Source organism: Schistocerca cancellata, chromosome 5, assembly GCF_023864275.1.
Source record: "Schistocerca cancellata isolate TAMUIC-IGC-003103 chromosome 5, iqSchCanc2.1, whole genome shotgun sequence".
Taxonomy (NCBI): Eukaryota; Metazoa; Arthropoda; class Insecta; order Orthoptera; family Acrididae; genus Schistocerca; species Schistocerca cancellata.
In genome coordinates, this window is record NC_064630.1 from 424,195,490 (window position 1) to 424,215,570 (window position 20,081).

Consider the following 20,081-nt stretch of genomic DNA (forward strand, 5'->3'; position numbering starts at 1 on the left):
TTGCAGTTGCCTACGGAACCATGATTGTATCCATGTGTGAACTTCTTTGTCCGAAGCAAATCGATGAATCCCTTCCTTAAGAGCCCCGTAAATAGGTTAATTGCATTGGGAGAGGTCAGGACTGTATGGAAGTTGTGTAAGGGTCACCCACCGGAACTTCTGTTGCGTACTTGAACCAACCGTGGAAACAGGTGGGCGGGCATTTTATTGGCTGATGGTTTCGACTACGCTGCAGAAGTTTCGCTGGGAAGCCTTTACACATCCCCCATACGATTCTGATCTCTCTCCATGTGATTCCCTTATCTTTGGAGCCCTGAAGAGAGACATTCGTATCCGTCGATTTGTTCAGACGAAGAAGTGATTAGAATTATGTTTCCGTAGGCAAAGGCAAACATTTTTTTTATGAAAGCTCTGTTAGTCTTGTCCCACAATGAGATACCTCTGTTAATAATTAGGGCAATTACTTTTGAAATAATAAAGGTTTGAAACTTCCTGGCAGATTAAAACTGTATGCCGGACCGACACTCGAACTCGAGACCTTTGCCTTTCACGGGCAAGTGCTCAATCCCCCAGGCTGTGGCTGAGCCATGTCTCCGCCATATACTTACTTCCAGGAGTGCTAGTTCTGCAAGGTTCGCAGAAGAGCTTCTATAAAGCTTGGAATGTAGGAGTGGAAGGTAGGAGTCGAAGTACTGGCAGAATTGAAGCTGTGAGGATGGGGCATAGGTCGTGCTTGGGGAGCTCAGATGAATGCCGGCACGGTAGCTCAGCGTGTTCGGTCAGAGCTGGCTGGCCTCTTTAATAAGAACCTGAGTGAAAAGATCAACAACGAACTTCAACGAGTGTCAGGTGACGTCTGCTACGACCAAATACAACGAGCAAAATGAAAAAAAAAAAAAAAATTAGTAGAGCACTTGCCCGCTAAAGGCAAAGATTCCGAGCTCGAGTCTCGGTCCGGCACACAGCTTTAATCTGCCAGGAAGTTTCATATCAGCGCACACTCCGCTGCAGAGTGAAAATCTCATTCTGGAATAAAGAGTTTACTTGCTTTTTTTCCATTTGTCTCTGTTTCATCTTACTCCCCTTACACTACAGACGCGTATCACTACCGTCGATTTGCAGTAGGATTTTGGATCATATTCTGTGATCTGCCTCTAGAAATTACCTCGAAGAAAACGATTTTTTGACATATAGCACGGATTCGGAAAATATCGTTCTTGTGAAATTGCTCTTTACTCTCACGAAGTGTAATGACTGGTATCGAGACGGGATTTGAAACTGATTGCACATTTCTAGATTTTCAGAACGCCTTTGACACCTTTCCTCACAAGCGGAGTATCGTCTCAGTCGCGCGACTGGATTCGTGATTTCCTGTCAGAAATGTCGCATTACGTAGTAACTGACGGAAAGTCATAGAGACCCCAGGAAGTGTTATAGGCCCTCTGTTGTTCCTAATTTGTACAAACGATTCAGGAAATAATCTCGGCAGCCCTCTTAGATCGTGTGTGGGTGGTGCCGTCATTTACAGTCTCGTAACGTCATCAGACGACCAAAACCAACTGCGAAATTATTTAGATAAGATATCCATATGGTGCAAAACGTTGCAGTAGAGTATAAATGATAAAAACTTTGAAGTCAAACACACGAGCACTAAAAGGAATACGTTAAATTTCGGTTACACGATAAATCAAAGACATCTAAAGGCTGTCAGTCAACTAAATACTTACGGATTACAGTTACGAGTAACTGAAATTGGTAAGATCACTTAGATAACGCTATGTTGTGGGAAAAGCGAACCAAAGACTGCGATGTACTGGCAGGTTACTAATAAGATGCAACAGGTCTACTAAAAGTGGTACCTAAACTACGCTTGTCCGTCCTGTTCTGGTATAATGGCGCGCTTTGTGGATCCGAACGGAGAACATTGAAACAGTTCAAGAAAAGGCAGCTCGGTTTGTAGTATTGCGAAATAGGGGAGACAGTGTCACTGCTACCGCTACGGTCGCAGGCTCGAATCCTGCCTCGGGCATGGATGTGTGTGATGTCCTTAGGTTAGTTAGGTTTAAGTAGTTCTAAGTTCTCGGGAACTGATGACCTCAGAAGCTAAGTCCCATGCACAGAGCCATTTGAACCAGTGTCATTGCTATGATAAACGAATTGGGGTGGCAGTCATTAAAACTAAGACGATTTTCGTCGAGGCAAGATATTTGCAGGAAATTTCAATCACAGACTTTCTCCTCCGAATATGAAAATATTTGGTTGGCGCGAATTACATAGGGAGAAATGATCAGTGTAATAAAATAAGATCAATTACAGCCTGCACGAAAAGACTTAAGAGTTCGTTTTTCCCCGTATTGCTCGAGAGTGGAACGGTAGAGAAATCGCTTGAAGATGGTTCGATAAACTCTCTGCCAGGCGCTTAATTTAGAATTGCAGAATAGTTATGTAGATGCAGATACAGAAGAGAGAATGATCACCAAGCGAAAGATTGATGGGGCCTCACGGATCATGTATGTGCTAACTAAAAGGAAGTAAGTGGATATATTAGAGGAAATGGAAATATCACTGACGAAAAAGAATTGCAGCACCAAAAACCAATTAATGTATAATAATAAAATTTCGGGTATACGTTAGTCTAGGTAACATATTTAAGTGATTAACATTGCAAGATCACAGGTTAGCTTAAGCGCGAGATAAGCCATTGCAAATGTGAAATCCCGCTACATTACTGTCAGATGTAACCTACATAGTGTTGGATGTAAGGGTAGAAACGGGCACGCATTGCATTTTGCAGGGTGGAGTTCCATGGCCGTTGCACTTGGTCGGTCAATACAGGGACGGTTAATGCTGTTTGTGGACGACGGTGATGCCTCATACGTGCACTATTGGAGAGAGATCTGGTGATAGGGGAACGCCAAGGCAACATGTCGACACTCTGTAGAGCATATTGGGCTACAACAGTGGTATGTGGGCGAGCGTTATCCTGGTGGGAAACGCCCTCTGGTATGCCGTTCATGAATGGTATCACAACGGGGCGAATAACCAGACTGACGTACAAATTTGCAGTCAGGACGCGTGGGATAACCACGAGAGTGCTCCTGCAGACACTACGAAACATCACCCAGACTATAGGTCCAGTGTGCGCAGCACGCATACAGGTTTGTAGCAGGCCATCAACTGGCCTCCGCCTAACCAACAAACAGCCATCACTGGCACCGAGGCAGAACCAGGTTTCATCTGAAAATATAATAGGCCTCAACCCTGCCTTCAATGGGCTGTCCCTTGACACCACTGAAGCCGCAAATGGCGGTGGTTTGGGGTCATTTCACTGAACGCACGGTACAGGGTACCTAGCTCTGAGCTCTTCTTGAAGTAGCCGATTTATGACAGTTCGTTTTGTCACTGTGGTGTCAACTGGTGCTCAGACTGCTGCTGCAGATGCAGTAGGATGCGCCAGAGCCACACGCCGAACACAGTGGTCTTCCCTGTCGACAGTGCCACGTGGCCGTACGAAGCCCGACATTCTAGCGACCGTACATTCTCCTGACCACCGCTCCAGCAGTCCTGTACAATGGGTACATTCCTACCAAGTATTTTGCACTATCACAGAAGGAACATCCAGCTTTTCGGAGCCCTGTTACACGATCTCGTTCAAACTCAGTAAGGTGCTGATAATGGCGTCTTTGTCGCTAACATCAACTCACCATATCCAATCTCAAAGATAACTAACGCTCACGGCCGTTACAGCGTGTAATTAAAGCAAACCTGTTTTGCATCCTCATAGTGGCGCTACTAGTGCCACACTTATGCGACTGCCGTGAAGTTGGAATAGACATCATCTTTCAAATGTAGAAAAACGCCTCCCAACCCTCCTTGATCTCGCATAACTCTTTCTTTGAGCTGCAATTTTTTCTTCCGTCAGTGTATATAATAGTGTGATCAACTCTCCGAATGATCTGAATGATCAGAGGGAACTGTGCAATAAAAGGTTCTTAGATAATTTCAGGTACGTATTGTTCAAGTAGTAGTATTGTTATTAAATAAATGACTGTTCTTCTTACGTGTAGCAGAGCCACATACGTCAGGTCATTATTAAGGTACCCATCCTTCCTACTTCAACCACCTATCTTTAGAACGTTATAATGGTTTTTCATTAACCTTCAGAATTTAAAGTGGCCATTTTAGGATGTTTTACGAATGTATATAAAGCTTTTTCCTTATGCTACAGCTTCCTGCTCTACATATCTGTGATAGGACCACAGTAATATGGAATTCAATGGGTGTGTGTCCGATTTCTGTCTAAGATGCCACTGTGTAAGGTTGACTACATAATACTCCCTGCCAATTTTCTTTTAATTATTGTTATAAAACCATTATTATGTTCTAATTCTGGGTCGATATTGTTTAACTAATGACACCGCTTACCCTGTGGCTGTATAGTTGAATTTAGCAGGGTCCTATTGGTTGAGTTATTGTTAATGTACTATTCATATAATACAAGCATATGTATTATAGGACCTTTTTAATAGTTTTTATCAATTTTTAATTTTCTAATAATTTTGTAATTTCTCTTAATTTGTGTGTAAAATGATGTAGAACCTATTATATATGCTTAAGATCTTCACCTGATGTAATTACGAGGGGAGTTCAGTAAGCAATGCAACATTTTTTTTTCCTGAAAGCAGGTTGGTTTTGTTCAGCATTCCAATACACCATATTCTTCCTCACTCTTTTCACTATAAAACCCTGTTCCTCAACATAATCTACGTTCGATGCGACAGCCTTACGCTCCCTGACGGTGAAGGCCAGTATGCCCGCATGGTACCACTCTATTGGTCGAAGTCAGAGCCAGCGTCTGGCTGTATTAATAACGTCTTCATCATCTACATACTGCTTCTCGTGAAGTGAATCCTTCATTAGGCCAAAAAGATGAAAGACGGAAGGTGCGACATCCGGGCTGTTTGTTCACTTCCAGCTCTCTGTGGATATTCGGCAAGCGCCTATGAAGATCTGCGATGCTCTGGTTTTCCGCCAAAAGACACTCCATGACAGCTCACTTCGTGGTATGCCCCTCCGTTACAAACGATCCGTATAGCGCCGCCACCTATCGAAACATCATGAAACCATGGGGGCTGGAGTGGAAATATTCCAGGTTGCCCCACAACATATTCCACATTTTTTTCAAACGAAACTGGCCGAGAAAAAATGTATTGCATTACTTATTGAACACTCCTCGTATTAAGACGACAATACTATGAAACTTAACGGATATTTATGTAATACAGGAGTATATGGTTATGTGCATAGTAGTTGTTGTTGTTGTGGTCTTCAGTCCTGAGACTGGTTTGATGCAGCTCTCCATGCTATTGTATCCTGTGCAAGCTTCTTCATCTCTCAGTACGTACAGCAGCCTACATCCTTCTGAATCTGCTTAGTGTATTCGTCTCTTGGTCTCCCTCTACGATTTTTACCCGGCACGCTGCCCTCCAATACTAAAGTGGTGATCCCTTAATACCTCATAACGTGTCCTACCAACCGATCCCTTCTTCTTGTCAAGTTGTACCACAAACTCCTCTTCTCCCTTATCCTATTCAATACCTCCTCATTAGTTATGTGATCTACCCATCTAATCTTCAGCATTCTTCTGTAGCACCACATTTCGATAGCTTCTATTCTCTTTTTATCCAAAATGTTTATCGCCCATGTTTCACTTCCATACATGGCTACACTCCATACGAATACTTTCAGAAACGACTTACTGACACTTAAATCTATACTCGATGTTAACAAATTTCTCTTCTTCAGAAAAGCTTTCCTTGCCATTGCCAGTCTACATTTTATATCCTCTCTACTTCGACCATCATTTATAGTATATTATTATATCATCTTCCGTCCAATTCCCTTTTCATATCCTCTATTTTCACTTCCAGCCCCCCTTTATCTCTCCCCCGACCCCTCCATTCCCCCGATTACTGAACAGTCAAATTTTAAATAATGTACTGTAAGTATTGTCATGTTTTAAGAATGGATTATCATTATGGATGCTCTGGGCGCGAGGTCCTGTATGTGTGCTGTTAGTTTCTGCGTTTTGTTGGGTTGCCTGGCAATTCACATGAATTTTGAATTTGCCACATAGTATATACTTTCTTTTATGAAAGACCCCAGGAACGAGTGGATTACGATTTTTTTATATTATTGCATATGTTATTTTTGAGGACACGGTTTGTTGTATGTCTTTAAATGATTGTATTTAAACACTCTGAGAAGAGTGCACTGGATTTGTCTTTTATAGCTAGCAGCTTAGTAAAACACTAAACTAAATAATTAATCGTGCTTCACTTGTCCTGGTAATGGCTTTGATAATCTAGAGATTGTGTGGCACACACAGCAGTGCTACTTTGTAACGACCTCCGAAGCGATTTTGACAAATGTTAAAGTCAGTTGATGAATGTACGCGATGCATGCTTGTCATAGCAATTATCGTCCGTCATACACACATTTGTGTGCGTGTTTAAGTTTGTCTGTTGTACACGATGTCAGCCGTATTATGTATTTTTGATCTGTACTCGTATCATGTGATGCGATGACTGGTTTGTAAGACCAGACATATCTTGCATATTTCGTCGATGACATGTCAGCCAGGCATGTTCGACATTTTGTAGCATTTAAGTAATATTTCTTAAAAAATGTAATGATTTTTACGTTCTTTGCATTATGTCCTGTCTGCGCATTTTACTGATTTTCAATTCATCTTTGCACTTTATTATGGCTATAAAGCAGGAATCGCGATAGTGTGGAACAAATGAATACTACACCGTTAAATAGCTGAAAGTTCTTTCAGAAGGTTCTAAGTGACTGTGATCTCCAACTAAGGCAAAATAATACCTGGAACACTTTCTTACGGGCTTTTCCGGTCTGTTACGATCCTAGAAACGCACCTCTGAACTCGTTCGATGATTTCTCTCATGCCAACGCGATAAGGAGTTCAAACATTGCATGTGCATACCATAGAACTGGTACCGCTAATGTCTTCTATGCGACTTCCCTTACAAATGGATTGCACTTTCCCAGAGCATACACGACAAATCTAAATTTTCAGTTCATTTTTCGCTGTATTAATGTTATGTGATCGTACCATTTCACATCGATTCCTAATATTACTTATCCGAAGTAATGTGCTCAAAATGTTCACCACTAATCTTGTAACTGGATACTTTTTTCTCTTTGTCGTAGGCTTTATCCTGCATTTATCCAGATTTAAAAGGAGCTGTCATTCATTACACGAAGTAGAATTTGGGGTCAAATGTTTCAGCAGTGCTTTATGGTTGTACAGCAACGTAATTATCCAGTATAACGCAGCGTCATCAACAAACAGTCTCACGGTGCTGCCGATCTTACCTAAGAAATCGTTTATGGAAGCTGGGAACATCAGAGGTGCTAAATTAATATGTACGAAACGTACCGCAAGCGATCGTGCTCTGGGTACATAGGAATGTGACAAGATACTGTACCTCGATCTCCTTTTAAATGTGATTCTGATTAGGGCTATAACTAAAAGATGTTAAGTTGCACGATTTATGAAAATAAGTAAACACTACCCAAGTGCGAACAGAATTCGCACGCTGAAGGTTTCGTGCAAACTTAATTATATATATAGATAGTTCATCCATCATGGGAATCAAGAATCTATTTATGCTTATTGTCGATATCGATAATGGCAAAATACTGGTCCCGGGAATTCCAAGACCGTTTGAAGGTCTCTACAGTAGTGCCTCAGATCAGCCCGGACATACAAAAAGAAGCACGCAGGGAACTTCATTTTACATATTTAGAGAGAGAAGTTTTAATGAAACATGTTTTATACAGTCACTAAAACATGACAGCAACTTACATTTTATGTTTGCAGGCAGTAATGTTTGCATTCATCATCCATCAAAAGCGTAACAGACAATGTACGATCAAATGGCAGAAAGATATTTTGTGTGATACAATTACAGTTAAATAAGTTTCAGATTTTTTACTTTACCTGTACTGTGGAATCCTACTTCTTGTCGAATTTCGTGGTTCTAGGACAGTGGCCGTCAAATGTTGTTGCTCAAGAGCCAATACTGACATTGTGTGGCGGCACATCGCATATGTGCCGATCTCATTATTAATTGCCAGCCTATATAAATTAGTATTTTATGAGCCCTCAATAGACTAGCTGTACCTAAGTGCGCGGTAAGTTGGCCGCGGGCCCAAAATTACTGATCGTTAAAAGACGGTATCATTCGGAACACTTCGTGTCGACTGTTCTCTATTTCGAACTGCTGCCGTCCTTGGCGACGCAGAGTTGTAACACTGTAATTGCCTGACGAAGTGTTGTGTTGTCTGTGTGAGCAGATGATTAATTGATTAACAGAGGTAACTGAACTTATATTCAGATGCATTATGAGAAACGATTACAAACATTTACTAAGTATTTTGAATGTCATTTATGTTGTACTCATTGTATTTTATTATGACAGTCTTAATTTAACATTGTATTCCTCGCTACAAGTATGTGCCGCGTATAGAGATGAGCGTCTCTATAATGTGCATTCAGTTATTCATGTTACTTATGGTTGGCACTTATACCATAGCAACTCATCGGTACGAACCACGGAAGCCCATGAGTTCTCATCACTGGACGACAAAGAAGAAACCATTCCCCCTATCACGTCCCCGCTCCCAGCAACGACAAACCTATCTGCTCTGCACCTCTGAGGTTATCGGCCAGTTTTTGGCACGCCTACTATAATTCCTTCAGTATATTTTTGATTCGAGAACGACCTGCATAAACAGGAAGAAGAAGAAGTAAGTTATTTTTGGTTTCGACGAAGGAGTCAAGTACAGCGAACAGCTTCAAATGTACTTTTTCTTCACTTGTTTATAAATTATCCCTTTTCAGAAGCTATTAAATATTAGCACCTATTACAAATATAAATTTATATTCGACAATGGTAAAGAAGAAATGCTTAACTTTGCAACTGTTGGCTATACCTGACACCTTCGTCGAATAAAATTGTTGTGCAGTTGCTTGCAATGATCAGCCATGTTTATGGTGGCCCCCATGCGGCCCGCGACCCGCAGTTTGACGACCACTGTTCTAGGACAACGAGAAGTACCTTATGGGTTTTGATAAGTGAGTTTTCGAATTGCGAAATGTGTGACATTTGATCGAAATGACTTAAAAGCATAAAATTTTTGACGCTGGCAAGGAATCGTAGACCTTCATACGTAACATAAATTTGACCTCGATACGTGAATCTGTTGTTAAGAAAAAGGGTTCTTAACTGTCGGGTAGACAGACAGACGGACAACGAACCGATCATATAAGGGCTCCTTTCTTACAGACTGGGGCAAGGATCCCTAAAAGCAATAAAGACGGCATATTATATTAACTTAATGTGGCTTGTCTGACGATCTGACGATACTTAAGCAACATAGACATACTGTCTGTGGCACTGTTCTGATATGTGGCACTGTTCTGATACAAGCAGGAAGATTCGAATGGGTGAGATACCCATGAAGCAACACGTGGACGCTTGCAGTACATCGAATGGGATCTTGTTATTGTAAACGTGACAGGGTTAATGCTGTCCATATATGGGCACAACTTGTAGGATACACTTTTCTTGCATTTCTTTCCATATGCAACATCTGAAACCTATTCCAAAAGATTCTACATACAAGTCGTCGTTGATGGCACCCAAAGAGCTTTCACAGTGGTTAAGACTGCATATTAAGTTTTATCCCCGTCTCTAGCTGCGCGGATGCAGATTAGCAATTTTAATTAATAACTTTCGCGGAATACAAAACTGGGTCTATAGTCCAGGACAAATTTCCTATCTCATTATTCACGTTGTACTCGATATTGTGGAAGCGCTGCTCTCTACCCTCGCTTCCTTCCTTACTTCGATATCAGACGTTTCCTGTAGGTGCCTCTTCTGTAATTTATTTGTTGCTTATTTATCCTCACTAGATTAGGGCCTTAAGGCCTCCTCTTACACCTGACCAAGAACAACGCATACAAAAAAAAAGAAAAATACTACCGAGCGAGCTGCCGCAGTGGTTAGCACACTGGACTCGCATTCGGGAGGGCGGCGGTACAAACCCACGTCCGACCATCCTGATTTAAGTTTTGCTTGATTTCCCTAAATCGATTCAGACAAATGCCGGAATGGTTCGTTCGAAAGGACACAGCCAACTTCCTTCCCCATCCTTCCCTAATCCGATGGGACCAATGACCTCGCTGTTTGGTGTTTAGTCCCCTCCCCCAAATCAAACAACCACCAACCAACAAAATATACTACATAACAATCACAATAATAATAATTTGCATTATAATAAAAATAATGATTGGTAGTAATAACAATAGTAATACTAATGAGGATGATAAAGTAATGGAGGAATTAAGAATGATATTAATTAGTTATTACATAACAAACTCAATAATAATAATAATAATTTGCATTATAATAGCAAAAGTAATAGTGACAATGATGATAATAATAATAACAACAATAATAATAATAATAATAATAATAATAATAATAATGAATTTAACAGTCACATTGCAGACCCATACACATTCCCTGCTACACTTACACATGGAATAACTTATCTGAAACCTAAAGATCAAGCAGACACAGCAAACCCAGCTAAATATCGCCCCATAACATGCCTACCAACAATATACAAAATATTAACTTCAGTCATTGTACAGAAATTAATGACACATACAGCACAGAACAAAACTATAAATGAAAAACAAAAAGTCTGTTGCAAAGGAGCACGAGGATGTAAAGAGCAACTGATAATAGATGCAGAGGTGATATATCAAGCTAAAACTAAACAAAGGTCGCTACACTACGCATACATTGATTACCAAAAAGCTTTTGATAGTGTACCGCACTCATGGTTACTACAAATATTGGAAATATACAAAGTAGATCCTAAATTGATACAGTTCCTAAACATAGTAATGAAAAATTGGAAAACCACACTTAATATCCAAACAAATTCAAATAATATCACATCACAGCCAATACAGATTAAGCGTGGAATATACCAAGAAGACTCATTAAGTCCTTACTGGTTCTGCTTTGCTCTGAACCCACTATCTAACATGCTAAATAATACAAATTATGGATACAATATTACTGGAACATAACCACACAAAATCACACATTTGCTATGCATGGATGATCTAAAACTACTGGCAGCAACAAATCAACAACTCAACCAATTACTAAAGATAACATAAGTATTCAGCAATGATATAAATATGGCTTTTGGAACAGACAAATGTAAGAAAAATAGCATAGTCAAGGGAAAACACACTAAACAAGAAGATTACATATTGGATAACTACAGCGACTGCACAGAAACGATGGAAAAAACAGATGCCTATAAATATCTAGGATACAGACAAAAAATAGGAATAGATAATACAAATATTAAAGAAGAACTAAAAGAAAAATATATACAAAGACTAACAAAAATACTGAAAACAGAATTGACAGCAAGAAACAAGACAAAAGCTATAAATACTTATGCTATACCAATATTGACCTACTCGTTTGGAGTAGTGAAATGGAGTAACACAGACCTAGAAGCACTCAATACACTTACACGTTCACAATGCCACAACTATAGAATACATCACATACAGTCAGCAACAGAAAGATTCACATTAAGCAGAAAGGAAGGAGGAAGGGGATTCATCGACATAAAAAACCTACATTATGGACAGGTAGACAATTTAAGAAAATTCTTTCTAGAACGAGCAGAAACTAGCAAAATACACAAAGCAATCACTCATATAAATACTTCGGCTACACCACTGCAATTGCATAACCACTTCTACAACCCTTTAGATCACGTAACATCAACAGATATGAAGAAAGTAAATTGGAAAAAGAAAACACTACATGGTAAGCACCCGTATCATCTAACACAGCCACACATCGATCAAGACGCATCCCACACATGGCTAAGAAAGGGCAATATATACAGTGAGACGGAAGGATTCATGATTGCAATACAGGATCAAACAATAAACACCAGATATTACAGGAAGCATATTATTAAAGATCCCAATACCACAACAGATAAATGCAGACTTTGCAAACAACAAATAGAAACAGTAGATCACATCACAAGTGGATGTACAATACTAGCAAATACAGAATACCCCAGAAGACATGACAGTGTAGCAAAAATAATACATCAACAACTTGCCATAAAACATAAACTAATAAAACAACACATTCCCACATACAAGTATGCACCACAAAATGTACTGGAGAATGATTAATACAAATTATACTGGAACAGAACCATTATAACAGATAAAACAACTCCACATAACAAACCTGACATCATACTCACCAATAAAAAGAAGAAATTAACACAACTAATCGAAATATCCATACCCAATACAACAAATATACAGAAGAAAACAGGAGAAAAAATTGAAACATACATCCAACTGGCTGAGGAAGTCAAGGACATGTGGCATCAGGATAAAGTTGACATTATACCGATTATACTATCAACTACAGGAGTCATACCACACAATATCCACCAGTACATCAATGCAATACAGCTACATCCAAACGTATATATACAACTACAGAAATCCGTAATTATTGATACGTGTTCAATAACCCGAAAGTTCCTAAATACAATGTAACATACACCGTACAGTTAAAAGGAAGTCACGCTTGATGAAGGTCCGCGTCACTTTCCATGTTTAACCAGACCTAAGGTCTGAGGAAAATAGAAATAATAATAAAAATAATAATGCTGCGCGGGATTAGGCGAGCGGTCTAAGGTGCTGCAGTCATGGACTGTGCGACTGGTTCCGGCGGAGGTTCGAGTCCTCCCTCGGGCATGGGTGTGTGTATTTGTCCTTCGGATAATTTAGGTTAAGTAGTGTGTAAGCTTAGGGACTGATGACCTTAGCAGTTAAGTCCCATAAGATTTCACACACATTAGAACATTTTGAAATTTTTGAATAATAATAATAATAATTATTATTATTATTATGAAACGCGAAGGCATTAAGAATGTTGCTCATTTGTTTAGCACTTTAGAAGCCTTGTTTCGTATTAGAAGTGGAAGGGAAAATGAAAGAGGAGAGGATTTAAATGAAAGTGGCAGTAGTTGCTAGGAAAAAAGAAAATTTCAATAGTGAACCCTGTAGACAAAGGCAGGAGAAAGTGGTGAGGGAGGGAGGGCTGACGAGGGTGACCTTCAAGAAAATATGTCTAGCTATTGAGATAGAATGCGGGCCGTTAGCTGTCTTTTGAAGTTTCAAATGATTTTAATTTCTCTATCGTTCTGAGGAAGATCGTTCAAAGGCGGGTTCGGTGGTGATACAGAAAATGATCTATAAGACATGGTAGTGTTATGTAGTGGTTCAGAGAGAATTAACCCTTGTTGGGAATGAGTACTTCAGCTGTGTTGTTCAGATGGTAGTGTAAGGGTTGAAGATAAGTAGGAAGGAGTGCAGTAATTGAGAAGACAATGCAGCAAACACATGGTATGATAATCTCTACGCTTATCGGCACGTAGCAGTTGCCGGCCGGTGTGGCCGTGCGGTTCTACGCGCTTCAGTGTGGAACCGCGTGGCCGCTACGGTCGCAGGTTCGAATCCTGCCTCGGGCATGGATGTGTGTGATGTCCTTAGGTTAGTTAGGTTTAAGTAGTTCTAAGTTCTAGGGGACTGATGACCTCAGATGTTAAGTTCCATAGTGCTCAGAGCCTTTTTTTGAAGGTAGCAGTTATAGAAGTATGGTACGTGGGGAACTAAGGCCATTGTGCGTCTAGCGCTCTGGGAATAAAGACCTCGCTTGAAGTAGCACATCTTGCAGTGTTAGCAGAACTGATTTCAGAAGTGGAACCTCTTTAACCATTTCGGCCAGTGCGAGGGAGAGAGCCGATCCTGGGAACTTCTCTCTCTCTCTCTCTCTCTCTCTCTCTCTCTCTCTCACACACACAATGACACACACACATACACACACACTTTTTTTTTTCTTTCTTAAGCTGCCCGTAGCTTCTACTAAGACGGTGAAAGTTACTTTGACTTCTGCCGAAGCGTGGCGGAACCGATATATAAGTTGCCAGCCAATCCGTGTCCCCCGTGCTTCCCCTCGACTATTTAATAATTCAGCAGCGGCAGAGAAGAGAGACTGCCAAGTCACAGTTGGCGTCCGCCCGCGAGCGGCTCGGCGACCGAGTGGTGAGGAACGGCCGACAGAGCACACCGTAACGATTCAGCTGCCACTTATTTTCTGCATCTATTATGAGACAAAGTTCAAGTGTACGTCAACACCTCTACATTCTCGTTTCATAACACTAAAGTGCTTGGTTGTGCAATAATGTTGCATAATTAATTATGTAAGCCCAGAGAGAGCCTGTTATTATGCTGTACGTAGTTATTTAGCGTGACGAGGCAGCTCCGCGGCTTGAAGTCACTGTGCGTGAATGACAGTGCCTTGTGCACGTGCAAGCAGTTACTGAAAATAAAACTTGAATCGTTGACACGTACTTCAATTGAAGGTTTGTGTTAAAAGTTGGAAAATAGCGCCATATCGAGCTACAGGATCTTATCAACAGAAGGCATCTTGCTTTGTTTCAGCGCTGCGCCAAGAAAACAATTTCCCGGCTTGGCTCAGAGGCAGTATCGATCAGAATGAAAAGTACGGTTGGGTGAGACGTAAATTTTAACAAAAAAGTAGCGGAAATAAAATATACTTGCACAGAAAGGTGACTTAACGATGGGAAAACTGAAGCATTTTAAGTATGAGTGTAAGATGTTTCTTATCCTGGCGGAGCTAATCAAGGCCACACTATCGCAATTGGTCGCCGACTTAAACGTGCAGCAGTTCAAGGCTGAGTGCTTGAAACTGACAAACATAAGCCAATATGTGCATCTTGATATTTTCGCGATGCAATGATTGTTCCATAAAATTACGGCAGTAGCAGAAGAAGTGAAATTTATGCGGCCGCACGCCCGAAATTTTATGGAACATAAGGCAAAGTGTTTGTATCAGTATGCTGAAGTCACATTTGTAGTCTGACAGCATGGTTGGACAGGCTTGAAAGAACCAGTGTCATTAAACATTTGAGAGTACACTAAAGGAGTGATTTAAAGTGGGGCAACGACATGAAACTAATCACAGGGAAGACAGATGCCAGACTGAGTCATTGGAAGAACCTTCTGGAATTCTGCGCCAGCTACGTAGGGGCTGGCTTAACAAAAACTTCGTTCCATCAGTGCTTGATTATTGCTCCTTACTCTGAAAAAGTTACAATGAAAGGTTGACAGAGGAATCAAAGAAAAACCAAAAAAGTGTGTTCCGTTTCGTCACTGACTCCATTAATATTTACGACAGTGTCACGGAGATCACTATCCATCTCCAGTAACATATGCTTCAAAAGAGGCACTGTATGTCATAATGTGGTTTACCTTTATAATAACAGGAGCGTAAGTTTCTAAAAGAAACAAGCCACATATTGCTTCCAGCGACGTACATCCCCCCCCCCCCCCCCAAAAGACCATGAAGGTAAAATTATAGATTGAGCTTATACGGAAGATTACGAGCTATCATTCTTCTCTCGGAGCATTCAGCATTCGCGACTGGAATAGGAAAAATGGGTCGGGTGGGGAGGGAGAGGGACAAAGTGACAGTGGTATACGAAATACCGGCCTCCACGTAACATATTGTGGCTTGAAAGAATCTAGACACACTGTACCAACTTTGTTATAGAAGATAGCTTGCAATCTCCAGGGAGTCGATGCAAATGAATCCCGAATCATGAGCAATGGTGTTTCATGCCATACCTAACGAAGAAATTGCTACAATTTCATGAACGTTGCTCAAGGAGTGTTTCCAATATCAATCACAACTGCTTAGTAATATTCAAATCTGTTGCGACACATCAGGTTGAAACGCGGCAAGCATTTTGCATCTCGGTTTCATTAAAATTTAGAATATACTTTTTCATACTGAGTCTGACAATAGGAAGAGCCGGTATGAAAATGTTATCAATATTATAAACCATGGTGACTGGCAGTAGAGTGCCCGGTGAAATTTTGATGTCCCTCTTTATTAACTCTCTGATGGTTTGTAATGGATTATATTTGTTTCTGGGGTGCGTGCGAACGTGCAGCACGTTGGACTTGAGACAGAGAAACAGAAAACTCTTCTGCCAAGCTAACTGGTAATTATCACGCGCATGCGCTTACACTGCTACGATGACGTCACAAGCAAAATAAATAATGCGCGACGTGCACGTCTATTCGTTACTAACCTCGCAGTTATTAGCGATTCCAATCTGACGGTATTATGGTACACAAGAAAGTTCAGCCGACGAGTGAGCAGGCGTTTTCACATCAGAATATCAAAAGTATGGAAAATAAATTGGATGTTTAGAAAAATTGTGCGTTTCCTTAGGAGTGACCCTCGTATTCCGTTTTTCCCCTCATCTACAGGGTGTCCGAAAAGACTTTCCCTGATTACATAAATTGATAACTCAGGCTAGAAGTAAGATCCAAATATGAAACTCGTGTCGAATTGTTTACAACTATCAAAGATTTTTTTCTGTTTTAGGTTCGCAGTACGTAAGTAGTGGATGAGGTGCAGTGCCCAAGAAGCCATGTTAATCAGTCAGGAGAAGGCACAGTGTGTCCTGTGGTTCCATGACGCACGATCACCAACCACAGTGCAGAGACACTTCCAGACAACATTTGGAAGGAATCCAACTGGTGTCAAGAGCATTAAAGCCTGATATGAGAAGTTCAAGAACACAGGATCGGTTTGCTGTTCTTCCGAGGTCTGGTTTACCAAGAACCTCAGCAGACAGGGTGGAAGCTGTAAGGCAATCTTTTCTGCGAAGTCCGAAGAAATCGGTGCGCAGGGCTTCACGTGACTTACAGATGCCAAAAAGCTCTCTCCGTGACATTTTACACAAACGTTTATTGTTTCGTGCATACAAAGTGCAAATCGTTCAGGCCTTGTTGTCCAATGACGTCGATATGACTTTGTGATCGAAATGCTATCACGTATTGAGGACGATGATGATTATCTCATACGCATTGCCTTTTCCGACGAAGCGACCTTTTTTGTCAGTGGAGTAGTGAATCGCCATAATGTGCGCATTTGGGGTTCACAACCCCCTGGCGAGGTCATGGAGTGCACCAGAGGGAGTCCAAAGGTGAATGTTTAGTGCGCGCTATTGCACGATCGAATTATCGGGCCATTCAACTTCGCTGAGGGTACCATCACATCTGCAGTGTATCTGGACATGTTGCAAACCGTATGCTGTTTCTCAGCTTCTTCAGTATCACCCCGGTGTTTTCTTTAAGCAAGACTGTGCACCGCCTCATTGGGGTTTGGACGTCCGTGCCTATCTCGATATGACATTTCCTGGGCGATGGATTGGTCGTGATGGGCCAACGGTTTGGCCTCCACGCTCTCCTGACAGTACCCCATCAGACTTCTTTTTATGGGGTTATGTCAAGGACGAGGTCTACCGAACACGTGTACCAGATCTTGAAACCCTGTGGCAACGGATAACTACAGTCGTTGAATCGATCCCCCCAGTGATGTTGGCTAATGTGTGGACGGAAATTGAATATCGCCTAGATGTGCTACATGCTACCAAGGGTGCTCATGTGGAAGTTTACTGATGTGTGAAAAGAACTTTAATAGTTCGTAAACAATTAGACACCAGTTTCATATTTGTATCTTACTTCTAGCCTGAGTTATCAGTGTATGTAATCAGGGAAAGACTTTACGGACACCCTGTACTTCTCAAGGGGATGTTTACCTTCTGACTGCGGACCAATGACGTAGAATCATTCAGGGTGGCAACTAGAATCCAAACCAGGGCGGCTGTAAGGTTATTAGATGCGTGCACTTTTCTCCCGAGGCCGGATCACAATGACCCAGAGAAGGAGGGACTGTGGCGTTCGTTCGCGGAGCAGCGCCCGTCGCTCCCGCGCGGCAGATTTCAAACGTCGGCGCCTTGCTGGTGCGCTGCCAGCCAGGTAAGTCATTAGGCACATCCATCACCCGGCGCGCCGCGCCACGCCGCGTAAAAATACTGCCCGGATATATCTGGCGCCGCGGGGGTGGCCGCCACCGCCGGCGGGCGCAGCTCAGGCGCGGACGACGGCTCCGCGCTCCGTGCCACGCGCTCGTCATCAGCGTCCTGGCCACGCGATCCCACGTGCATTTGCACATCCCTGGCCGCAGCGGCAGCAGTACGGCAGATTATGTCAACAGCCAGCTATGAACGCGTCGATGCTGGCTCTGGTTCTGCGACTTGCCTGTAACGCATTGGCGTGCGTTTCGTTTTCCTTTCGTACAGCGAAGATTACGATAATACATCTGCTTTATTTTTCTAATACAGATATTAAAACGCACGTTTCGGGGCATACAACCTCTATAAAAGTAGTCCTTAGTAATACACTACTGGCCATTAAAATTGCTACACCAAGAAGAAATGCAGACGATAAACGGGTATTCATTGGACAAATATATTATACTAGAACTGACATGTGATTACATTTTCACGCAATTTGGGTGCATAGATCCTGAGAAATCAGTACCCAGAACAACCATCTCTGGCAGTAATAACGGCCTTGATACGCGTGGGCACTGAGTCAAAAAGAGCTTGGATGGCGGGTACAGGTACAGCTGCCCAAGCAGCTTCAACACGATACCACAGTTCATCAAGAGTAGTGGTTGGCGTATTGTGACGAGCCAGTTGCTCGGCCACCATTGATCAGACGTTTTCAATTGGTGAGAGATCTGGAGAATGTGCTGGCCAGGGCAGCAGTCGAACATTTTCTGCATCCAGAAAGGCCCGTACAGGACCTGCAACATGCGGTCGTGCATTATCCTGCTGAAATGTAGGGTTTCGCAGGGATCGAATGAAGGGTAGAGCCACGGGTCGTAACACATCTGAAATGTAACGTCCACTGTTCAAAGTGCCGTCAATGCGAACAAGAGGTGACCGAGACGTGTAACCAATGGCACCCCATACCATCACGCCGGGTGATACGCCAGTATGGCGATGACGAATACACGCTTCCAATGTGCGTTCACCGCGATGTCGCCAAACACCGACGCGACCAACATGATGCTGTAAACAGAACCTGGATTCATCCGAAAAAATGACGTTTTTCCATTCGTGCACCCAGGTTCGTCGTTGAGTACACCACCGCAGGCGCTCCTGTCTGTGATGCAGCGTCAAGGGTAACCGCAGCCATGGTCTCCGAGCTGATAGTCCGTGCTGCTGCAAACGTCGTCGAACTGTTGGTGCAGATTGTTGTTGTCTTGCAAACGTCCCCATCTGTTGACTCAGGGATCGAGACGTGACTGCACCATCTGTTACAGCCATGCGGATAAGATGCCTGTCATCCCGACTGCTAGTGATAAAAGGCCGTTGGGATCCAGCACGGCGTTCCGTATTACACTCCTGAACCCACCGATTCCATATTCTGCTAACATTCATTGGATCTCGATCAACGCGAGCAGCAATGTCGCTATACGATAAACCGCAATCGCGATAGGCTACAATCGGACCTTTATCAAAGTCGGAAACGTGATGGTACGCATTTCTCCTGCTTACACGAGGCATGACAACAACGTTGCACCAGGCAACGTCGGTCAACTGCTGTTTGTGTATGAGAAGTCGGTTGGAAACTTTCCTCATGTCTGCACGTTGTAGGTGTAGCCACCGGCGCCAACCTTGTGTGAATGCTCTGAAAAGCTACTCACTTACTTATCACAGAATCTTTTTCCTGTCGGTTAAATTTCGCGTCTGTAGCACGTCATCTTCGTGGTGTAGCAATTTTAATGGCCTGTAGTGTATAATCTCGGAACAAGACATCACATGTGAATAGAACCATGACGTGGAGCAAAAATTAAATACAAGGGCTATTCGGAAAGTAAGGAACGATCGCTCGCGAAATGGAAACCACAGTGACAATCCGATGACGCTTTGTACGAATATATTGAGCAATGTCTCTAGTATGCCCG

At 42.1% G+C, this 20,081-nt stretch overlaps 1 long non-coding RNA gene across 1 annotated transcript in view; it reads right to left on the bottom strand.

The window, feature by feature from the left end:
* LOC126188239 (uncharacterized) overlaps positions 1–20,081 on the bottom strand; it is a 615,611-nt gene that overhangs the window by 23,745 nt on the left and 571,785 nt on the right. The window lies entirely within an intron of this gene.